We start from the raw sequence: 21,865 nt of genomic DNA, 5'->3' as shown, positions 1-21,865 counted from the left end.
AACTAAGATCATGGTATCCAGTTCCGTCACTTCATGACAAATAAAAGGGCACTTGCTCCTTGGAAGGAAAGCTATGACAAACCTTGACAGCATATTAAAAAGCAGAGACATCACTTTGCCGACAAAGGTCCATATAGTTGAAGCTATAGTTTTTCCAGTAGTCATGTATGGATGTGAAAGTTGGTCCATAAAGAAGGCTGAGAGCTGAAGAATTGATACTTTTGAATTGTGGTGCTGGAGAAGACTCTTAGGAGTCCCTTGGACTGCAAGGAAATCAAACCAGCCAATTCTAAAGGAAATCAACCCTGAATATTCATTGGAAGGATTGATGCTAAAGCTCTAATATTTTGGCCTCCTGATGCAAAGAGCTGACTCATTGGAAAAGACCCTAATGCTGGGAAAGATTGAGGGCAGGAGAGGGGGGCAACAAAGGATGAGATGGTTGGGTGGCATCATCGACTCAATGGACATGGGTTTGAGCAAACTCTAGGCAATAGCAAAGGACACAGAGCCTGGCATGCTGCAGTCTATGGGGCCTCAGAGAGCTGGACACGACTGAGCGACTGAACAACAATGAACTAACTTCAGAAAGTGGGTATAGAGGGAACATATCTCAACATAACAAAAGCCACTTATGGCAAACTCACGGCTAACATCATACTCAGTGGTAGAAAGCTGAAAGCATTTCCTCTAAGATCAGGAATAAGACAAGGATGTCCACTCTCACCACTTTTATTCAACATATTTTTTGAAGTTCTGGACAGTAATCAGGGAAGAAAAACAAAAGGAATTTAAGTTGAAAAGAAGTAAAACTGCTGTTTGTAGATGACTTGATGCTCTATTATACATAGAAAACTCCCCAAACCCCCAAACCCTACCAGCAAACTGCTGGAGCTCATCAATGAGCTTGGTAATATACAACAGTCTTGTGTATATACATACATGTATATACTATCAGAAAGAGAAATTAAGAAAACAATTCTGCTTACCATCACATCAAAAATAATATGGATATCACTTATTGTGATAGTCACTCAGTCATATCCAATTCTTTGTGACCTCATGGACTGTAGCCTGCCAGGCTCCTCTGTCCATGGAATTCTCCAGGAAAGAATACTGGAATGGGATGCCATTCCCTTCTCCATCAAAAATAATAAAATACCTATGAATAAACCTATCTAAGGAGACAAAAGATCTGTACTCTGAAAACTGTAAGATGCTGATGAAAGAAATTAAAGATGACACAAACAGAAAGATAAATGTATTCTTGGATTGGAAGACTGAATATTGTTAAAATAACCATTGTCCCCCAAGGCAATCTACAGATTCAATGAAATCCCTATCAAATTACCAATGGCATTTTTCACAGAACGAGAACAAAAATTTTAAATGTATGGAAACACAAAAGACTCCAAATAGCTAGAACAATCTTGAGAAAGAAGAACAGAGCTCAGGAATCACACTCCCTGACTTTAGGCTATACTGAAAAGCTACAGTTATCAATACTGTACGGTACTGGCACAAAAACAGACACACAGATCAATAGAAAAGGGTAGAAAGCCCAGAAATAAACCCACACACTTATGGTCAATTAATCTCTGACAAAGAAGGCAAGAATATACAATGGGAAAAAGACAGTCTCTTCAATAAGTGATGCTGGGAAAACTGGACAGCTGTATGTAAAAGAATGAAATTAGAACTTCCCTAACACCATATACAAAAATAAAAGTGGACTGAAGACCGAAATGTAAGACCAGATAATATAAAACTCCGAAAGGAAAACATGGGCAGCACACTCTTTGACATAAAGTGTAGCAATATATTTTTGAATTTATCTCCTAGAGTAATGGAAATAAAAACAAAAATAAACAAATGGGACTTAATTAAACTAAAAAGTTTTTACACAGTAAAGGAAACCATAAACCACAAAAAAATAACCTAAGGACTGGGAGAAAATATTTGCAAATAATGTTACTGACCAGGGATTAATTTCCAAAATATACAAACAGTTCACATAGCTTAATATCAAAAAACAAACAACCCAACCAATAAATAAGCAGAAGACCTAAATAGACATCTCTCCAACGAAGATATACAGATGACCAATAGGCACATAAAAGCATGCTCAATATTCAGTTCAGCTCAGTCGCTCAGTCGTATCCAACTCCTTGTGACCCCACGGACTGCAGCACACCAGGCTTCAACTCCTGGAGCTTGCTCAGACTCACGTCCATCAACTTGGTAATGCCATTCAACCATCTCATCCTCTGTTGTCCCCTTCTACTCCTGTCTGCAGTCTTTCCCAGCATCAAGGTCTTTTCCAGTGAGTCAGTTCTTCACATCAGGTGGCCAAAGTATTGGAGTTTCAGCTTCAGCATCAGTCCTTTCAATGAATATTCAGGGCTGATTTCCTTTAAGATGGACTGGTTTGACTGCAAGGTGCAGTCCAAGGGGCTCTCAAGAGTCTTCTCCAACACCACAGTTCAAAGTCATCAATTCTTTGGTGCTCAGCTTTCTTTATGGTCTAATTCTCACATCCATACATGCCTACTGGAAAAACCTTAGCTTTGACTAGACGGACCTTTGTTGGCAAAGTAACGTCTCTGCTTTTTAATATGCTCTCTAGGTTGGTCGTAGTTTTTCTTCCAAGGAACAAGCATCTTTTAATTTCATGACTGCTGTCACCATCTGCAGTGATTTTGGAGCCCAAGAAAATAAAGCCTGTCACTATTTCCATTGTTTCCTCATCTATTTGCCATGAAGTGATGGGACCGGATGCCATGATCTTAGTTTTCTGCATGTTGAGTTTTAAGCTAACTTTTTTACTCTCTTTCACTTTCATCAAGAGGCTCTTTAGTTGCTAACTATTAAGGAAATGCAAACCAAAACCACAATGAGGTATCACCTCACACCAGTCCGAATGGCCATCGTTAAAAAAAAAAATCCACATGTAATAAATGCTGGAGAGGATGTGGAAAAAAGGAACCTTCCTACACACTACTGATGGAAGTATAAACTAGTGCACCCACTATGGAGAACAGCACGGAGGCTCCTCAGAAACCTGAGAACAGAGTTGCCGTATTATCTTGCAATCCCGCTCCTGGGCAGATACTGAGAGAAAACTAATTTGAAAAGATACATGTACCTTGATGTTCATAGCAGCCCTGTTTACAACAGGCAAGACTTGGGAACATACATTTAGACTCTTGATCCATTTTGAGTCAATTTTTGTAAATGGTATGAGGAAAGGGCCTAAAGTTACTTTTATGAAAAGATTTTCCCTCTCTGACTCAATTTCTTTTAAGATATTCTAATTTTCTGTTTTTTCTTTTATATTTTAAAAGCCTTAAAAGTTAAAGCAAAAATTAACCATGTTAAGCACTAATGTTTTGTCTAAGGTACTAAGTGTAAAGTTTCAAGCTACAAGAGACAGCCGTCACTTAGTAGAGTTTTTCAGTAGTCATTTTTATTATGAAATATTTCAGAGATAAACATGTAAAGATTATTATAATGAACATGTATCCACAACGAAGCTAAAGAAATAAAACATTTCACATCTAGAGGAAGCATACTGTATTTCCCTTTCGAATTGCATTTCCTTCCTATCATAAAAGCAACCACAATTCCAAATTTGGTGATCATTCTTGCAATTCATATCCTTGTATTTTTGCTTATGTATATATCCCTCAATCGTGTGTAATGTTACTTTGTGCTTTGTAAAGTAATACATAAGTGATATATATATAGTATGTGTCCTTCTACAGATAGAAATGTTTTTGCTGAAGTTTTCTATTTTGTCATTTGTTTAGAGATAATTTGGAATCGCTATTGAAGCATCTTTTTCAGTGAAACAAGAATTGGATTTTTAATTTTTAAATTAATTTTTATTGGAGCATAGATTTACAATGTTTTGTTAGTTTCTGCTGTACAGCAGAGTAAACTGGTTATACATATACATATGTCTATTATTTTTTAGATACTTTTCCTATATGGCTCATTACGGAGTACTGAGTAGAGTTCCGTGTACTACACAGTTCTAATCACTTACTTTTTTAATATAGAGTATTGAGTATATGTCAATTCCAATCTTCCAATTTATACCTCCTCCTGAAGCATTTTTTATGATGGCTGCTCTCAAATCCTTGTCAGATAATTCAAATATTTGGTTTATCTTTATATTGATATCAGTTGATTGCCTTTTCTCATTCAGGTTGTGACTTTTCTGGTTCTTGGTATGATGAGTGATTTTTTTGTATCCTGGACATTTCGAGAATTAAGTTGTGAGACTCTGCACCCCATTTAAGTCTTTCTTTCAGCAGGCAGTCACCCTGTTTATGCTTAGTGCAGAGTCCCTTGCTCACTTTCTTTGGCTTTGGTTGACACATAGGTTTCAGAGCCTAGAGAGTGCTTTTCCGGTTCACTGTGTTCGCCTGGCACCACCAGGGCTCCTGTTTGATCCTGTTGATGCTGCCTGCAGGGGCCGAGTGTGCTTTCCCTGCAGGTCCTGCTGGAGGGAGTGTGGGAGATGCTGGGCCACGGGGCAGTCACTGCTTCCCTGAGCCTGTTCTCGAGGCTACTACCTAGGGCCTGCCTATTCACTGATGGTGCTGCTTGAGGTGGGTGGGAGGCACTTTCCTGGGCCCCTAGTGCTGCTAGGGCGGAGGATGGGTAGCAGATGCTGACCCTGTGGGGCAGGGAGTGTTTCCCAGGACCTTCTCTCTAGCGCTTCTTGTGCCAACATGCTTCTCATTCCACGTGTGCCAGTGCCACTGAGGGAGGGGAACATCACCCGGGGCCGCCTCCTCTCTCTAGTGCTGGGAGTCTTTCTCCACCACCAAATGTGGTAAGGAGATTGTGGCGATAGGTCTCCATCTGCTGCTGAGTGGAGGGCCGGGAGGCCCGAGGCCTGTTTGTGCTCCTGGGTGGAGTCAGGCGCCCACTCCTGCAGGTGCTGCCGGTACAGGCAGGGCAGTCCAGCCAGGGATGGGGTGAAGACGGGATGCCCCCCTCGGGCTCTGCTGCCTCTTTCCTGGCCCTTCAGCCAGAGAGAGCTGGCTTTTGCTGGAACTTTAAAGAATCTGTACCTTTTGGTGGTTTGAGTTGTGGGCCTTCTTCAGTACCCGTCCAGGATATACGGGAAGCAAAGAGAAACCCCAGGGACCTTGCCACCGTGTTCTTCCTCAAGTCCTAAGGTCCCTAGCCAGCCCGCTTCCTCTTTCCACCTTTCAGAGTCCTTTTATGGTTGTCTGTAACTATTTCCAGGATTTTTAGTTGTATTTTGAGAGAAGTGAAAGGGAAAGTGAATCTTCGTCATCTCATCTGGGACCAGAAGTTGCAAACAAAGTGGGCTATTTTAGTACTGAAACATGTATATTATCATATGTAAAACAGATGACCAGTGCAAGTTTGGTGCATGAAGCAGGGCACTCAAAGCAGGTGCTCTGGGACAACCCAGAGGGATGGGGTGGGGAGGGAGTTGGGAGCGGGGCTCAAGATGGGGAGACACATGTGCACTCATGGGTGATTCATGTTGAGGTATGTCAAAAACCACCACAATATTGTAAAGAAATTATCCTCCAATTAAAATAAATTGATTAATTTAAAAAGGAAAGTGGGCTATTTTATTTCATAGTTCTTTCCTCACTTCATTTACTCACATTTTGTTATAAACATACAATATTGGTTCTTGGTGCATTCTCCTATTTATTTATTCTCCATTTTCTCCTATTTATTTCCTTACATCACTTTTACTGTATTCTCTACTGGCATTCATTGGAAATGGACACAAGTTATTTTTGATAATAAAGACAAATAATTAATAATCAAAACAGAACAAATATTTAAATTATCTTAGGGCTGCTGGGCAAGAAAAGCTGTGTATATCGAATGTTGTGATAAATTCCATTGTCTCTTCAGATCATGTCAAAGCACATAAACTAAACATGCTTAATAAATTATATTGGGAAGAGAAGGCTGCATTTTAAAATTGAGGAAAGACAAATGATTTAGCAATCAGTATTAAAGAATTTCCCAAAGGCCAAAGAATTAATGATCTATAAATAGGATCCACAGTCCCATGCTTCATCAGATTCTCTAATTAATTAATTAACCCATCTCTCTTCGAGGGATGGATCAGTTAGTAAGAAGGCAGAGGAAGGGAAGGAAAGGAATTACCATGATGTGAGCGTACACTCTGTGCCGAGCCACGGTGTGTACAGTAGTCCACACGTCGTGACTCTAGGGAGTAGGTTTCCTCGTTCTCACTTTATAGATGAGACTCATTTTACTGCAGCTCAGTAATAAGCGATTTGGCCAACATCACGAAGTCACAAGAAGTCACCCATGTCCCATCCAACTACAAGTGATTTCCTCTGCAAACTCCATGGTGCCCATTAAATCTATAATACTTCCAAGTGTTCTAGATTCTTCAGATTTTTATAATATCTCATTCCTCTAGTGAATGACTCTATCCTGTTTTTATCACCTCTATTAGTTCCCTAGGACTGATGTAACTGTGGGTAGTAATCAACATAGGTTTTGCCCATCTGGGGAATAAAGAAATTGGGGTCAAGTGATTTATGTACCCAGGATGGGTCCAGCCCTGTGTTACAGAGCAAAACCAGATCATAGGTCCTCTACCCTCAGGATGTGATCACACTGCTCAGGTTCCAGACACCTGTCCTGCAGATTAACGAGAGCTACAAAACATTTCATGCAAAGATGGGCACAATAAAGGACAGAAACGGTATGGACCTAACAGAAGCAGAAGGTATTAAGAAGGTGGCAAGAATACACAGAAGAACTATACAAAAAAGACCTTCATGACCTAGATAACCATGATGGTGTGATCACTCACCTAGATCCAGACATCCTGGAGTGCAAAGTCAAGTGGGCCTTAGGAAGCATCACTATGAACAAAGCTAGTGGAGGTGATGGAATTCCAGCTGAACTATTTCAAGTCCTAAAAGATGCTGTGAAAGTGCTGCACTCAATATTCCAGCAAGTTTGGAAAACTCAGCAGTGACCACAGGACTGGAAAAGGTTAGTTTTTATTCCAATCCCAAAGAAAGGCAATGCCAAAGAATGTTCAAACGACCACACAATTGTACTCATCTCAAATGCTAGCAAAATAATACTCAAAATTCTCCAAGCAAGGCTTCAACAGTACATGAACTGAGAAATTCCAGGTGTTCCAGCTGGTTTTAGAAAAGGCAGAAGAACCAGAGATCAAATAGCCAACATCCATTGGATCATAGAAAAAACAAGAGTTCCGGAAAAATATCTACTTCTGATTTATTGACTACGCTAAAGCCTCTGACTATGTGTATCATAACAAATTGTGTAAAATTCTTCAAGAGGTGGGAATACCAGCCCACCTTACCTGCTTCCTGAGAAATATGTAAGCAGGTCAAAAAGCAACAGTTAGAACCGGACATGGAACAATGGACTGGTTTCAAATTGGGAAAGGAGTACATCAAGGCTGTATATTGTCACCCTGCTTATTTAACTTATATGCAGAGTACATCATGATAAACGCTGGGCTGGATGAAGCACAAGCTGGAATCAAGACTGCTGGGAGAAATGTCAATAACCTCAGGTAGGCAGAAGACACCACCCTGATGGCAGAAAGCGAAGAAGAACTAATGAAAGTGAAAGAGGAGAGTGAATAAGCTGGCTTAAATCTCAACATTCAAAAAGCAAAGATCGTGGCATCCAGCCCCATCCCTTCATGGCAAGTAGATGGGGAAACAATGGAAACAGTGACAGACTTTATTTTCTTGGGCTCCAAAATCACTGCAGATGGTGACTGCAGCCATGAAATTAAAAGACTCCTTGGAAGAAAAGCTGTGACCAACCTAGACAGCATATTAAAAAGCAGAGACATTAGTTTGCCAACAAAGGTCCATCTAGTCAAATTACGGTTTTTCCATTAGTCTTGTATGGATGTGAAAGTTGGACCATAAAGAAAGCTGAGCACCGAAGAATTGATGCTTTTGAATTGCGGTGTTGGAGAAGACTTGAGAGTCCCTTGGACTGCAAGGAGATCAAACCAGTCAATTGTAAAGGAGATCAGTCCTGAATATTCATTGGAAGGACTGATGCTGAAGCTGAAACTCCAATACTTTAGCCACCGGATGAGAACTGACTCGTTGGAAAAGACCTTGATGTTGGGAAGGATTGAAGGTGGGAGGAGAAGGGGACGACAGAGGATGAGATGGTTGGATGGCATTACCCACTCGACGGATATGAGTTTGAGTAAGCTCTGGGAGTTGGTGATGGACAGGGAGGCCTGCAGTCGATGGGGTCGCAAGGGTGGGACAGGACTGAGTGACTGAACTGAACTGAACTGTGCCCCCTAAGACCCACCTTCCTACTGCCCACGCCAAGAAGGATGGGATTGAATATCCATAACCTGACAGCAGGTTGTGCTACCCAGTGTTCTCACAGCATAGTCCATGCCTCCTTCCCCTGCTCTGAACTTACTCAAATATTCCATTTTAAAGATTTGAGTAAGTCCTGGGGAATAAATCCAGAGTCCTCTCCCCCAGATGCAATTCTAGTGTTTCCAACCTGTGCCCCATTTCATGAGCTTTATGAAAATCCCCTGCCTCTTGGCCATTCAAAAGATAGCAGAATCGAGAAAACCTGAAAATTCCTGGAAATAGGAGGTTAAGTGAATGTCTCATGCCCTCCAAAAACAATTAAGACTCGAGCAGAAAGTTCAAGTTGCTGCTGAAGCTGCCTGTCCTCAAGTCCCCAAAAGCCCAGTGCTGCCTCCACCTCGATGCAGACTGACATATTTCTGATGACGACAAGGATGAATATTCAGCAGTGTAAACACCATTGGCATTTCCTAAATCAATATTAATGGAAGCCCTCAGGCATTCGATACACAAAGGAGAAAGCTAGAGTGATGCAGCTCCTGCTACAAACGGCAGCAGCACCCCCAACCTCTAAGGAACTCAGATTTTCACGAACTCTTTTCCTTGACATGAGCTAAACCTTCAAAGTGTATGAGTAAGATTTCCATCCTTTCGTATATGGTCATTCTCACAGATGACCACTCTCAACACCTCTAACGCAAATACACCGGCCTGCCACTCACTGGAGACTTTGGTTAAACTACCAATATGCTAAGTGGGCCGTCACTGCTCTGTCTTTTGTTTTTCGTAAGTTTAACCAAGTTCTAGCAGGTCACTCTAATAAACTTGACCCTCACACCTATGAGCAGTCGAGTGGGTATAACCAAAGGCCTCAGAGCCAATGGGAGCTCACCCAGGCTGCACAGGTAACCAGCTAGGGGCTCCTGTGGGCCCTTTAACCTGCGTGCCCACTTGCTCCCTGGGAATTAGAGCTTGTTTGGAGCAGCCTGCAGCGCTGCCATGAGGGGTAAATGAAACTGTGGGAACAGACTTGACACAAACCCTGCACAGGGGAGGGGTTCAATTAATGGGGTAACTGCTACCGTTAATTGGTCGGGAATACGCTGATTCAGGAAACAGAAGTGATATTTTTCCTCCTCACTTTAAAGCCAAGATTATGGTATGCATGATGTAGGTGGTGTGGGTGGTGTGGACGATGTGGGTGGTGTGGACAGTGTGGGTGGTGTGGACACTGTGGGTGGTGTGGATGGTGCAGGTGGTGTGAGTGGTGTGGATAATCTGGATGGTATAGACAGTGCAGGTGGTGTGAATAGTATGGATGGTGTAGACAGTGTGGGTGGTGTGGATGATGTGGACACTGTGGATGGTGCAGGTGGTGTGAGTGGTGTGGATGGTGTAAAGTGTGTAGACGATGTGGACAGTGTGAACGAGCACGTCTTACAGACGAGGTGTAGGTGGGAAAGGGGGCAGGGGACATGCTGACCAGGAACTGTCCCACTGGCTCGTTTTCCACAGGTCCTTCTCATTCACATCCTTGGTCTTACACTTTGGGGAAATTTCAAGAAAGACCTCCCATTTACAAGATCTTGTGGCTCTCCAAGGAATGCTGAAGTTAGGGTAAAAAGCATTAAAAAGGGGGTTTGATTACATAAACCTGAGGCTGCTGCTCATCTTAAGATCGTCATTTTCTAGGTTCTCTGCTGCAGCAGTGAACCCCCAAAGATGATACAGATGTCATTCCATGTGTGTGCTCAGTTGCTTTGGTCATGTCCGACTCTTTGTGACCCCATGGACTGTAGCCCACCAGGCTCCTCTGTCCATGGGATTCCTCAGGCAAGAATACTGGAGTGGGTTGCCGTGCCCTTCTCCAGAGGATCTTCCCAACCCAGAAATCGAACCCACATTTCCTGCATTGCAGGCAGATTCTTTACCACTGAGCCACCAGGGGAGCCCAACAGTGTTTTATGAAAGTTATTTGTGAAAGTTCACAGTCTTGAATTAACTAATGTTGCTGTTTTCAGGATGAATTGCAAGATAGCTCTTGTTTGTGTTAGGAAAAGAAAACTTTAGAAGGATAAAAGAAAAAAATGCACCCATTCTCAATCTAAATTGCTATGAGGAGAAAATATCCTGAATTGAGTAACTCAGGACCCACTCTTTTCCCAAGAGAAAGCAGATTATTTATGAGAAATAAGCTTGAAATCTCTGCAGCTGGAGCTGCCTCCATAGGCTTTTGTCCTGACCAGGTGGGGGGGTGGAAGAAAGGGGGGTGGGCAGTGGGGAGCTGATTCTCTGTTGGTGGGTAAACAGCGACATCCAGTGGCCAATTAAATTTCAATCACATTCCTGCAATTAATTCAACTTCATAGAAAAAAAAAAAACAGAAAAAGCCGGCTTAAAACTCAGTATTAAAAAAACTAATATCAGGGCATCCGGTCCCATCAGTTCAAGGCAAATAGAAGGAGAAAATGTGGAAGCAGTGATAGACTTCCGCTTCTTGGGCTCTAAAATCACTGCAGCCAAGAAATTAGATGATTGCTTCTTGGAAGGAAAGGTATGACAGACCCAGACAGCGTATTAAGAGCAGAGACGTCATATCACAGATAAGTCTGCATAGTCTAGACTGTGGTCTTTCCAGTAGTCATGTATGGTTGTGAGAGTTGTACCATAAAGAAGACAAAGCGCCAAAGAATTGTTACTTTCAAAGTATGGTGCTGGAGAAGACTCCTGAGAGTCCCTTGGAGATCAAACCAGTGAATCCTAAAGTAAGTCAACCCTGAATACTCACTGGAAGGACTGAGGCTGAAGCTGAAGCTCCAACACTTTGGCCACCTGATGTGACCAGGTAACTCATTGGAAAAAAACCCCTGATGCTGGGAAAGATTAAGGCAGAAGGAGAAGAGGGCAACAGAGGATAAGATGGTTGGATGGCATCACGGATTCAATGGACATGAACTTGGGCAAACTCCAAGAGATGGTGAAGGACAGGGAGGCCTGGCGTGCTGCAGTCCATGGGGTTGCAAGGTGTCAGACAGGACTTGGTGACTGAACAACAATTTTGTTGTCTGACAGATGTTTATAGAATAACTAGAAGACGCAAGATGCTGTGAGACATTGCATAACATTCCTCATGCTTACAGAAATTTTCTCCACCAAAACCAACCCCTTGTAGGGTAGTTAGGGAGTTTGGGATAGACATGGACACACTGCTATATTTAAAAGGGATAAGCAGCAAGGTATAGCACAGGGAAATCTGCTCAATGTTATGGGGCAGCCTGGATGGGAGCAGGGTTTGGGGGAGAATGGATACATGTGTGTGTACAGCTGAGTCCCTTCACTATTCACCTGAAACTATCACAGGATTGTTAATTGGCTATACTGCAATATAAAAAAAAAAAAAAACCCAACCCCTTGTCAACTACAAATTGGCATTTGTCATGGGCGGTTGCCATCTATCTCTTGAAAATTAAATCATGAACTGCTGCAGCTGCTGATCTTCAATGCCCCCTGAAGGAGTTCAGGGTGGAGAGCAGAAATAAGGCACTCTGTGCTTTGGGAAAAACTGGCAGGACAGTTCTTCAGATAGTTAGATATTCTCAGGAGCTGATTTCATAAGCCCACTTCTTGTATCTCCTCATATCTAGAAAAGCTCTAAAATACATGATGAAAATTGTTTCTCATGACTAGCAGAAGCTTCAGGAGACCAGCAGAAACTTTCTACAGAAAATACGTGCTTGATTGCATGGACTCCCCCTTCACCAAACTCACATATATACTGACCTTTTGGAGCTATGTGAGGTGCTGTCTAGTCAAGGCTATGGTTTTTCCAGTGGTCATGTATGGATGTGAGAGTTGGACTGTGAAGAAAGCTGAGCACTGAAGAATTGATGCTTTTGAACTGTGGTGTTGGAGAAGACTCTTCAGAGTCCCTTGGACTGCAAGGAGATCCAACCAGTCCATTCTAAAGGAGATCAGTCCTGGGTGTTCTTTGGAAGGACTGATGCTAAAGCTGAAACTCCAGTACTTGGGCCACCTCACGCGAAGAGTTGACTTATTGGAAAAGACTCTGATGCTGGGAGGGATTGGGGGCAGGAGGAGAAAGGGACGACAGAGGATGAGATGGCTGGATGGCATCACTGACTTGATGGACGTGAGTCTGAGTGAACTCCGGGAGTTGGTGATGGACAGGGAGGCCTGGCGTGCTGCGATTCATGGGGTCGAGGGAGTCGGACATGACTGAGCGACTGAACTGAACTGAACTGAGGTGCTGTCTCCCAGGCTGCAGTCCTCATTTTGCCCCCAATAAAACTTAACTCGCAACTCTCAAGTTGTACATTTTTTTTAAGTAGACAACCTAAAGCAGAAACAGGAAATCTGGAGTCCTGAATCTTCTTCAAATACCCAAGGTCACCTATCCAGAGAGGTTAGTGAACCCCACGTTAACGCTTTGTCTGGGTTCACCACCCACCCCGTACTCGTCAACTCAAATAATAGCTGTGTGCTGTTATTAATCTCAGGACACGGAAAAGTGGGCTTAGTTCTCCTGATTTCCCCAATCAGTCTTTCCGTAACGCGGTCAAGCTGCATTAGCTTCCACTTCCCGGATGAGTAAACCATCACTTTCACAACTGCGTTAGAGCTGATTCGGGGAAGTAAAATAACCCCCAGAATCGCGGTTCCACCGTGGGCGCACACTTGGCAGCCTCAGGCAAGATGTTGACCTCGGTGAGGCTGAGGCTCTTCATTATTAAACGGGGTCATTCCCTTAGCTTCACGCGCTGTGAGGACTGGATGAAGTCGTCTGTCTTCTCCTGGAGTCATGGCGCACCCGGGGCTTGAGCACGGCCGCCTGGGTTTGAGCGTCCCGTGAGGTCGTCACTCAAGGCATGATGCTGCTCGCCCGCTCCGTGCCCAATCTCCTGGCTCGGAGTCAGCCTCCCTGTAAGACATCCCCCAGCTCGACCAGCTTGCCTCTCCAGAGCGTCCTCACGTCCGCTGCGCCTCCAGCAGAGCCAAGCGGCCGTAAAGGGCACACGTCACTTCCTGTATCTACCATTACATCCGGAAGCCTGTGTTTCAAACGTACGGATATGAATCACACCCATGACCAAGCCATCGAGTCACAAGATGCTGTGGTTCCTAGACTTTCTTTATGAACGTGGTGTTTGCATGGAACTTCATTATGTCCATTTTAGATCAGGCGTGCCTGGTTCAAGACTGTTGTGCCAAAGAACCCACAATTATTCCAAAATTAATTCCCTAATGACTTCACCCAAAACAGGAACCAACTCAAAACAAAATAAACGCTGCTCTTTTCTCTGATTTAAGGAACTGGACTGGAGTCTGTATGCAGAGTGAGTGTATGGCATTTGCAACATGGGAGTCCTCTGTCCTCATCACAGCCTGCCCTCATTTCACTGTGATGTGTCCTCACTCTAAATAAAAACATCATGAAAACCCTACCTTAAAAAAAGATGATTAGAGGTGAGATCTCCATAATTGTTGAATTTCAACCAACATTTTTCAATTAAACTTGGATTAGGACTGCAGGAGATGCAGTTAATATTTTTAGATACAGCAATTCTTTATCTAAGATGAGAAGCATTAAAGATTCATGTTATATATTATACTTATTCCAATGAAAAAATCAACCTGAGACCTTTAGATATTCAACAATAAGTTTCAGAGGAAAGTGTTTTCTATTAGCCTGTTAGCCAGAAATTAGCTAAATTAGAATACACTTTTCTCTAAGAATTTTAGGGAATCTGGGTATTTCTATCTTGTGTCTGTTTTGTGAGCCCTCCAAAAAAGGTAGCTAAAAGTGAATATTATTGAAACTATGACATTCATCTTCTGAGACAAAAAGTCCTGTCAAGGGGATCAAGGGAATTTTTTAGTATATCCAGGGCAAACACTTAAGTGGACTTAGTATACCAAAAACGCAGCAGCAGTCGCACCTGATGGTGTGACATCTGCGATCCAAGAAGTTCTCCCCATCCCCACCCCCTGCTCATCTTCAGTTTCCCCTGAAACCTACCAGGGAGACAGGGAGGTATTATTAGCTCTGTTTTGCAGATGAGAAAATGTAGGCTGGGGGCGGGGGCAGTCATAAGATGCGCTGTCTTCTGGGATCTGACCAGGATAGTCACTAAGTACTTAAAGCTTTTCCCACACAGAAAACGGAGAAGCGCCCTGAGATGCCTAGGCTGAGTGCTAAGGGTGTCAGACTGGCCAGTTCCGCCCTGAGGGTGGATGGCACTGCTTCCTGTCATGCCAGCTTGGTGAGCATCCTTGGGGCTCATAGGGGTGAGGCTTGAGCGGGGAAAGCAGGAATCTGACTCACGTGCTGTAGTCCTGAGCCTGGAGGACAAGAAAGACAGGGAGAAGCAGAGAAGGCGCTGAGAACAGTTCACAGTGGAAGTGTAAACGCAGGCAGGCCCCAGAGGCGGTCGTCTGAGTGACAGTGGATGTGTGAGCAGGCGGGGAGGAGCCGCTGTTCCGAGCAAGGGTACTGTATCGTGCTGCTGATTCTGCAGCCCCATGGACTGTGGTCTGCCAGGCTTCTCTGTTCATGGGATTTCCCAGGCAAGAATACTGGAGTGGGCTGCCATTTCCTCCTCCCGGGGATCTTCCCAACCCAGGGATCGAACCCATGCCTCTGTGTCTCCTGCATTGGCGGGCAAATTCTTAGCAAAGATGTTCTGAGCAAAGATGATACGTTTTAGAGGAAGGCCATCAGGGGAGGGAGCCTTCTGTCCAGTATGACTGGAAGAAGTTTCAAGAAATAAGAGGGACAGCATGCCCCCAGACTCAGACACACCTCCCAGATCAAGGGGAGTGAGTGTTCACGAGGCGGAAAAGCTGAGCCGCTCCTTCATTTGGTTCTTGAGGCCACAACCATTCCTCTGGTCCATGGAAGCCTCACATGCTCTCATTTTCTCATTTTAGGTTTTGCATTAATTTCAACCCATTCAAGATATTAAAACATCAGAGAGTTGAAAAATTCTTGGAGGTCTCCTTTCAAATTCCATGCCAAGGCTTCTAGCTAGCTTTTCTATATTTAATCAAAAGAACCCAGTGTCTGCTTTCAAAGAAGTTGACACCCAGCGCCCTACCCACCAGTGGTAAACTGCAGCCCTTCAAAGTGCTGGGCGGGCTGACCTCTGCCAATCAGACAGCACTGAGAAATCTGGGAGCTTCTCGGGGCGAGGACTGAAAGCGGAGGGAATGCTCCATGTCATCTGTAGCTGAATCCAGCCATGTCATGAGCGCTGGGGTCATTATCTGTGACATGTGAAAAGCAAGACAGAAATTTGTTCTCACTCCCTCCTTACTGTTTTTTAATCTAATTGACAAAAAGCCCACAGAAGTGCAATAAGAATTCCTCTCTAGTCAATACGTGGAATCTATTATTGTGGGAGAACTAGCAAAAGGTGTACAAGGAAATGAACCGGAATGGGCCGGAGTAACCTCAGTTTGAGAAGATGGGAATATGCTGCAGGCAAAGAAAAGTCACAGAGAAAACGGGAGGGGACGCAATACGTGGCTGAGGGCATCCGCCGCCCGCTTCAGGAAGGAAACACGCGAGTGCCGCACTCCAGGCGTTTAATTACGAACAGGCCACCTAATCCTCCAAAGTTACCACTGTTTCCTGAGCAGCGTGGGCTTCTGAACTGAAACGCACCAATGAGTCATTTCCATCTCACCCAGACCAGCCCAGCTTGGGACAGCACACCACCCTCCCCAGGAAGGGTGAGCCGCCAATGCCAGGGTCACAGCGTTAGTGATGCGCACAGATCCTCAACAGGGCATTTCAAAATGCTGAATGGTAAAATGTTTGAAATTATCATCAACGATCGTCCCGAGAATTAGGAAGTGGGTAAAAGAATTCTTCTGTGTTCTCATAATAAAGCCAGGGAGTTAAGAAAGATTTCTTCAGTTCAGTTCAGTTCAGTTCATTTGCTCAGTCGTGTCCAACTCTTTGCGACCCCATGAATCGCAGCACGCCAGGCCTCCCTGTCCATCACCAACTCCTGGAGTTCACTCAGACTCACGTCCATCCAGTCAGTGATGCCATCCAGCCATCTCATCCTCTGTCGTCCCCCTTCTCCTCCTGCCCCCAATCCCTCCCAGCATCAGAGTCTTTTCCAATGAGTCAACTCTTCTCATGAGGTGGCCAAAGTATTGGAGTTTCAGCTTTAGCATCAGTCCTTCCAAAGAAATCCCAGGGCTGATCTCCTTTAGGATGGACTGGTTGGATCTCCTTGCAGTCCAAGGGACTCTGAAGAGTCTTCTCCAACACCACAGTTCAAAAGCATCAATTCTTTGGCGCTCAGCTTTCTTCACAGTCCAACTCTCACATCCATACATGACCACAGGAAAAACCATAGCCTTGACTAGACGAACCTTTGTTGGCAAAGTAATGTCTCTGCTTTTGAATATGCTATCTAGGTTGGTCATAACTTTCCTTCCAAGGAGTAAGCGTCTTTTAATTTCATGGCTGCAGTCACCATATGCAGTGATTTTGGAGCCCAAAAAATAAAGTCTGACACTGTTTCCACTGTTTCCCATCTATTTGCCATGAAGTGATGGGACCGGATGCCATGATCTTCATTTTCTGAATGTTGAGCTTTAAGCCAACTTTTTCACTCTCCACTTTCACTTTCATCAAGAGGCTTTTTAGTTCCTCTTCACTTTCTGCCATAAGGGTGGTATCATCTGCATATCTGATATTTCTCCTGGCAATCTTGATTCCAGCTTGTGTTTCTTCCAGTCTGGCATTTCTCATGATGTACTCTGCATATAAGTTAAATAAGCAGGGTGACAATATACAGCCTTGATGTACTCCTTTTCCTATTTGGAACCAGTCTGTTGTTCCATGTCCAGTTCTAACTGTTGCTTCCTGACCTGCATAGATAGAGTGCCTGATGAACTATGGAATGAGGTTCATGACATTGTACAGAAGACAGGGATGAAATGCAAAAAAGCAAAATGGCTGTCTGGGGAGGCCTTACAAATAGCTGTGAAAAGAAGAGAAGTGAAAAGCAAAGGAGAAAAGGAAAGATATAAGCATCTGAATGCAGAATTACAAAGAATAGCAAGAAGAGATAAGAAAGCCTTCCTCAGTGATCAATACACAGAAATAGAGGAAAACAACAGAATGGGAAAGACTAGAGATCTCTTCAAGAAAATTAAAGATACCAAGTGAACATTTCATGCAAAGATGGGCTCGATAAAGGACAGAAATGGTATGGACCTAACAGAAGCAGAAGATATTAAGAAGAGGTGGCAAGAATACACAGAAGAACTGTACAAAAAAGATCTTCATGATCCAGATAATTACGATGGTGTGATCACTCATCTAGAGCCAGACATCCTGGAATGTGAAGTCAAGTGGGCCTTAGAAAGCATCACTACAAACAAAGCTAGTGGAGGTGATGGAATTCCAGTTGAGCTATTTCAAATCCTGGAAGATGATGCTGTGAAAGTGCTGCACTCAATATGCCAGCAAATTTGGAAACTCAGCAGTGGCCACAGGACTGGAAAAGGTCAGTTTTCATTCCAATCCCAAAGAAAGGCAATGCCAAAGAATGCTCAAACTACCGCACAATTGCACTCATCTCACATGCTAGTAAAGTAATGCTCAAAATTCTCCAAGCCAGGCTTCAGCAATACATAAACCGTGAACTTCCTGATGTTCAAGCTGGTTTTAGAAATGGCAGAGGAACCAGACATCAAATTGCCAACATCTGCTGGATCATGGAAAAAAGATTTCTTGCCTGACTCTAAAACAGAATTAGGACATGAAAGAGGGAGGACTTGTGATGTCTTTTCTGAATATTCAGTAATAACATGGCTGTGTAGTTTCATGGAGAAAGCAAAAGTCTTCTGCAAATTTAGCTGACATTTTAAATATACATATATGGGCAAATATATATATGGAATAGGAAATGGCAACCCATTCCAATATTTTTGTCTGGAAAATTCCATGGACAGAGGAGTCTGACAGGCTACAGTCCGTGGGGTCTCAAAGAGTGGAACCTGACTTAGCACACACACATGCATACATATCTATATAAGTAGTGGATTTTGGATGATGGCCATTCTGACTGGTGTGAGGTGGTACCTCATGTAGTCTTGATTTGCATTTCTCTAATAATTAGTGAAGTTGAGCGTCTTTTCCTGTGCCTCTCAGCCATATGTATGTCTTCTTTGTAGAATGTCTATGTAAGTCTTCTGCCCATTTTTTGATTGGGCTGTTTAGTTTTCTGATATTGAGCTGTAGGTCTAGGGTAGAACCGAGGAATGTGTCTTTTCCACCCGCGTTCCAAATGACTCTGAAAAGTATAGACCCCACACCACACTTTCCTAATCACTATTGTGCTGACATGTGGATTTCTTAGGTGTTGGTGGAAACTGTACCAAGTATATATTTGGAAATGTTCGCCTTGGAATTATGCAAAAATATTGGAAGAAAGGTGAATTTTGTTTCCCCCTTGAAAAAAATCCAATCTAACATCAACTCTTTCTTGAGCCCTCACTGTGTGCCGGGACATGTGAGGGGCATTTTTAAACGACCTGATTTAATTCTCATGGCGGCGGCCCTGTGGAGCAGACATTATTACCACCACTTCACAGATGAGGAAACACTCAGGACAGGCATGGTCAAGGCTGCACACGGTGGTACTGGGAGGGCTCCTTTATTATTCCTCTCTTCAAAAGCCAAAGATCAAATACGCTTCTTTTATTTTCCACTAGGTTGCTAAGCTTCATTCTTGTCACAGGATACATTTCCTCTGTGATCGTCCTCTGTCTCCACGATGAAAAATGGGCAGAGGTATATTTACTTCGACCAGCAGAAGGAAAGAGAAAATGCAAAATGCATAGAAAACAGAGGCTTCACAATTTTAAGGGAACGAAGCTAAGCACAGTGGCTCACCCACTAAATAAAGACGTCTATGGCCAGGTCCGGAGGAAACAGGATACAATGGTTAGGCCATCCACGCCCAGACAGATGGGAACGTGATAAAGGCAGATGGAGACAGTTTCCACCAGAGGCCCACCTGGGAGCAGGCGGGGCCTCCTGGCTCCTTGACCCCGCAGGGAACACAAAACACATCAGAGCAGGCGGCGCCCCTAGGGGAGATTCTTTACAGAATTGAACAGACCTGGGAACAGAGTGAAGACGGGAAGCATGCGCTCCCCTAAAATGACGGCAACTGGAAGAGCTCCGTGTGGAGCACCCTAGAGAGACCCAGGGCCAAAGAAGGGGCACGGCCAGAGGAACACCAGCACACCCCACAGACAGGGCACCTGCGTGTCAATGGAACTGGTCAGCAAACGCCCATCATCCTCGACTCAAGACTGGGAGAGCACACTTGCCTGGGTCTTAGAGCTCCAGCTTCAACTCATCCTCCTCCAAATGACGTCACTTCCGTGTTCCTCTGCGCACGCCGCACTGAATCATATCCTATTGTCTCTTTGCAGACCGCCTTAATACCTAGAGTTCTTTTCTTTTTTTAACTTATTTATTTTTTAATAGAAGGATAATTGTTTTACAGAATTTTGCTGTTTTCTGTCAAACCTCAACATGAATCAGCCGTAGGTATACACACATCCCCTCCCTTTTGAAGCTCTCTCCCATCTCCCACCCCATCCCACCCTCTAGGTTGATACAGAGCCCCTGTTTGAGTTTCCTGAGACACACAGCAATTCCCGTTGGCTATCTATTTTGTATATGGTAATGTAAGTTTCCACGTTACTCTTTCCATACATCTCACCCTCTTCTCCCCTCTCCCCAAGTCCATAAGTCTATTCTCTATGCCTGTTTCTCCATTGCTGCCCTGTAAATAAATTCTTCAGTACCATTTTTCTATATTCCATATTTGTGCCTTAGAACACAATATCTATCTTTCTCTTTCTGACTCACTTCACTCTGTATAATAGGTTCTAGTTTCATCCACCTCATCAGAACTGACTCAAATCCATTCCTTTTTATGGCTGACTAATATTCCATTGTGCATATGTACCACAGCATCTTTATCCATTCCTCTGTCGATGAACTACCTCGAGTTCTTAATAATTCTCCTCCCAGGAACTGTAAGATGTGAGCAAGAGACAGGTAGAAAGGGCATCACCACCCAGGAGAACTCAGCTACAAGCTTCTTAGTTTATGAAACAATTCAGAAACGTACGGTGCTGGGATTTCCACTGCTCTTTGGTAAAATTCATACCGATAGGAAGAATTAGAGAGATTTGGAGAAAGGGGGAAGCAGAGGATGAGATGTTTGGATGACATCACCAGCTCAACAGACATGAGTCTGAGCAAGCTCCAGGGGTTGGTGAAGGACAGGGAAGCCTGGCGTGCTGCCGTCCATGGGGTCACAGAGTCAGATACAACTTAGCGACTGAACAACAACAAGAGACTTCAACTCATTTTAAATGTCAAAATGCAAGGATGTGATGACATATCCTGCATCACCTGCATCACCCTGCATCACCATCTCTCATAGGAATCCTAACAATTTCTATTTTTCACATTGACATTTTTATTTCACATTCTTTTCATATGTGACTGAAGCCTTATCATGAACTGGCAAATTCCTAAATAGCATACATGTTTAAAGAATCTTTGGTACTGAACATGACCCCATATCATTTCATCCTGGTATGGAGCTCTCCAAAGTAACCTAACTTTAGTTTCAACCACAGAAAATTTTTGAAATAGATACTTTTCGTAGAACTGTGTAAGACGCTATACAAAGAAAGAGTGAGCGAAGCTCAGCCTCATGGAATTTGTCCTCAATGTGGTCTTTGTTGCTACTAATAACTGTGAACTAATTGAACAAGTGAAAAGAAGCCATTATAAAGGAAAAACTCAACTTCCCCCTCCTACACAGGGAAAAAACCTGTCTTCCCTAATACCGCACTCACCCGGAGCACCACACCTCTGGGCACCGGGTGGTCAGTTCTCTGGCGCAGCAAGCGGGCATCCAGCCATTTAATTCAGTTCTAATGTGGTCATCCTGAAGACCTCATCAGAGCCCAGATCCCGGGGTGAGGGGTTCAGCCCTACAGGACTGCTCCTCACCACCTGGGACGTGGGTCATCACCTGGTTGGCTTCTGGTTGGCCAGCTACGAGTTTGGAGGTTCCGACGGCCGCCTCCAAATCAGAACACCGAGTGCAAGTGCACGGTGTTACCTGTACTGCTGACCAACCGGCTACGGATCAGAGGCTCCCACGACCCCTCCACGGGTTCCGTTAACCTGCGAGAGCAGCTCACAGATCACAGGGAAATGCTTCTCGTGTTTAGTCGTGTGTCAAAGGACACGGATGAACACCCAGATGGAGGAGACGCTTGGGGAGGTGCGGTGGAGTGGTCGAGCTCCCCTGCACTGTCGGGCAGGCTTTTCTCCCAGTGCCTCCAAAGTCACCCAGCTCAGAAGCGCTCCTGTGCCGGACCCTGTCCCTGGAGAGTGG

The sequence above is a fragment of the Bos mutus genome, chromosome 8, assembly GCF_027580195.1.
Source record: "Bos mutus isolate GX-2022 chromosome 8, NWIPB_WYAK_1.1, whole genome shotgun sequence".
Taxonomy (NCBI): domain Eukaryota; kingdom Metazoa; phylum Chordata; class Mammalia; order Artiodactyla; family Bovidae; genus Bos; species Bos mutus.
This window is presented reverse-complemented; position numbering follows the sequence as displayed.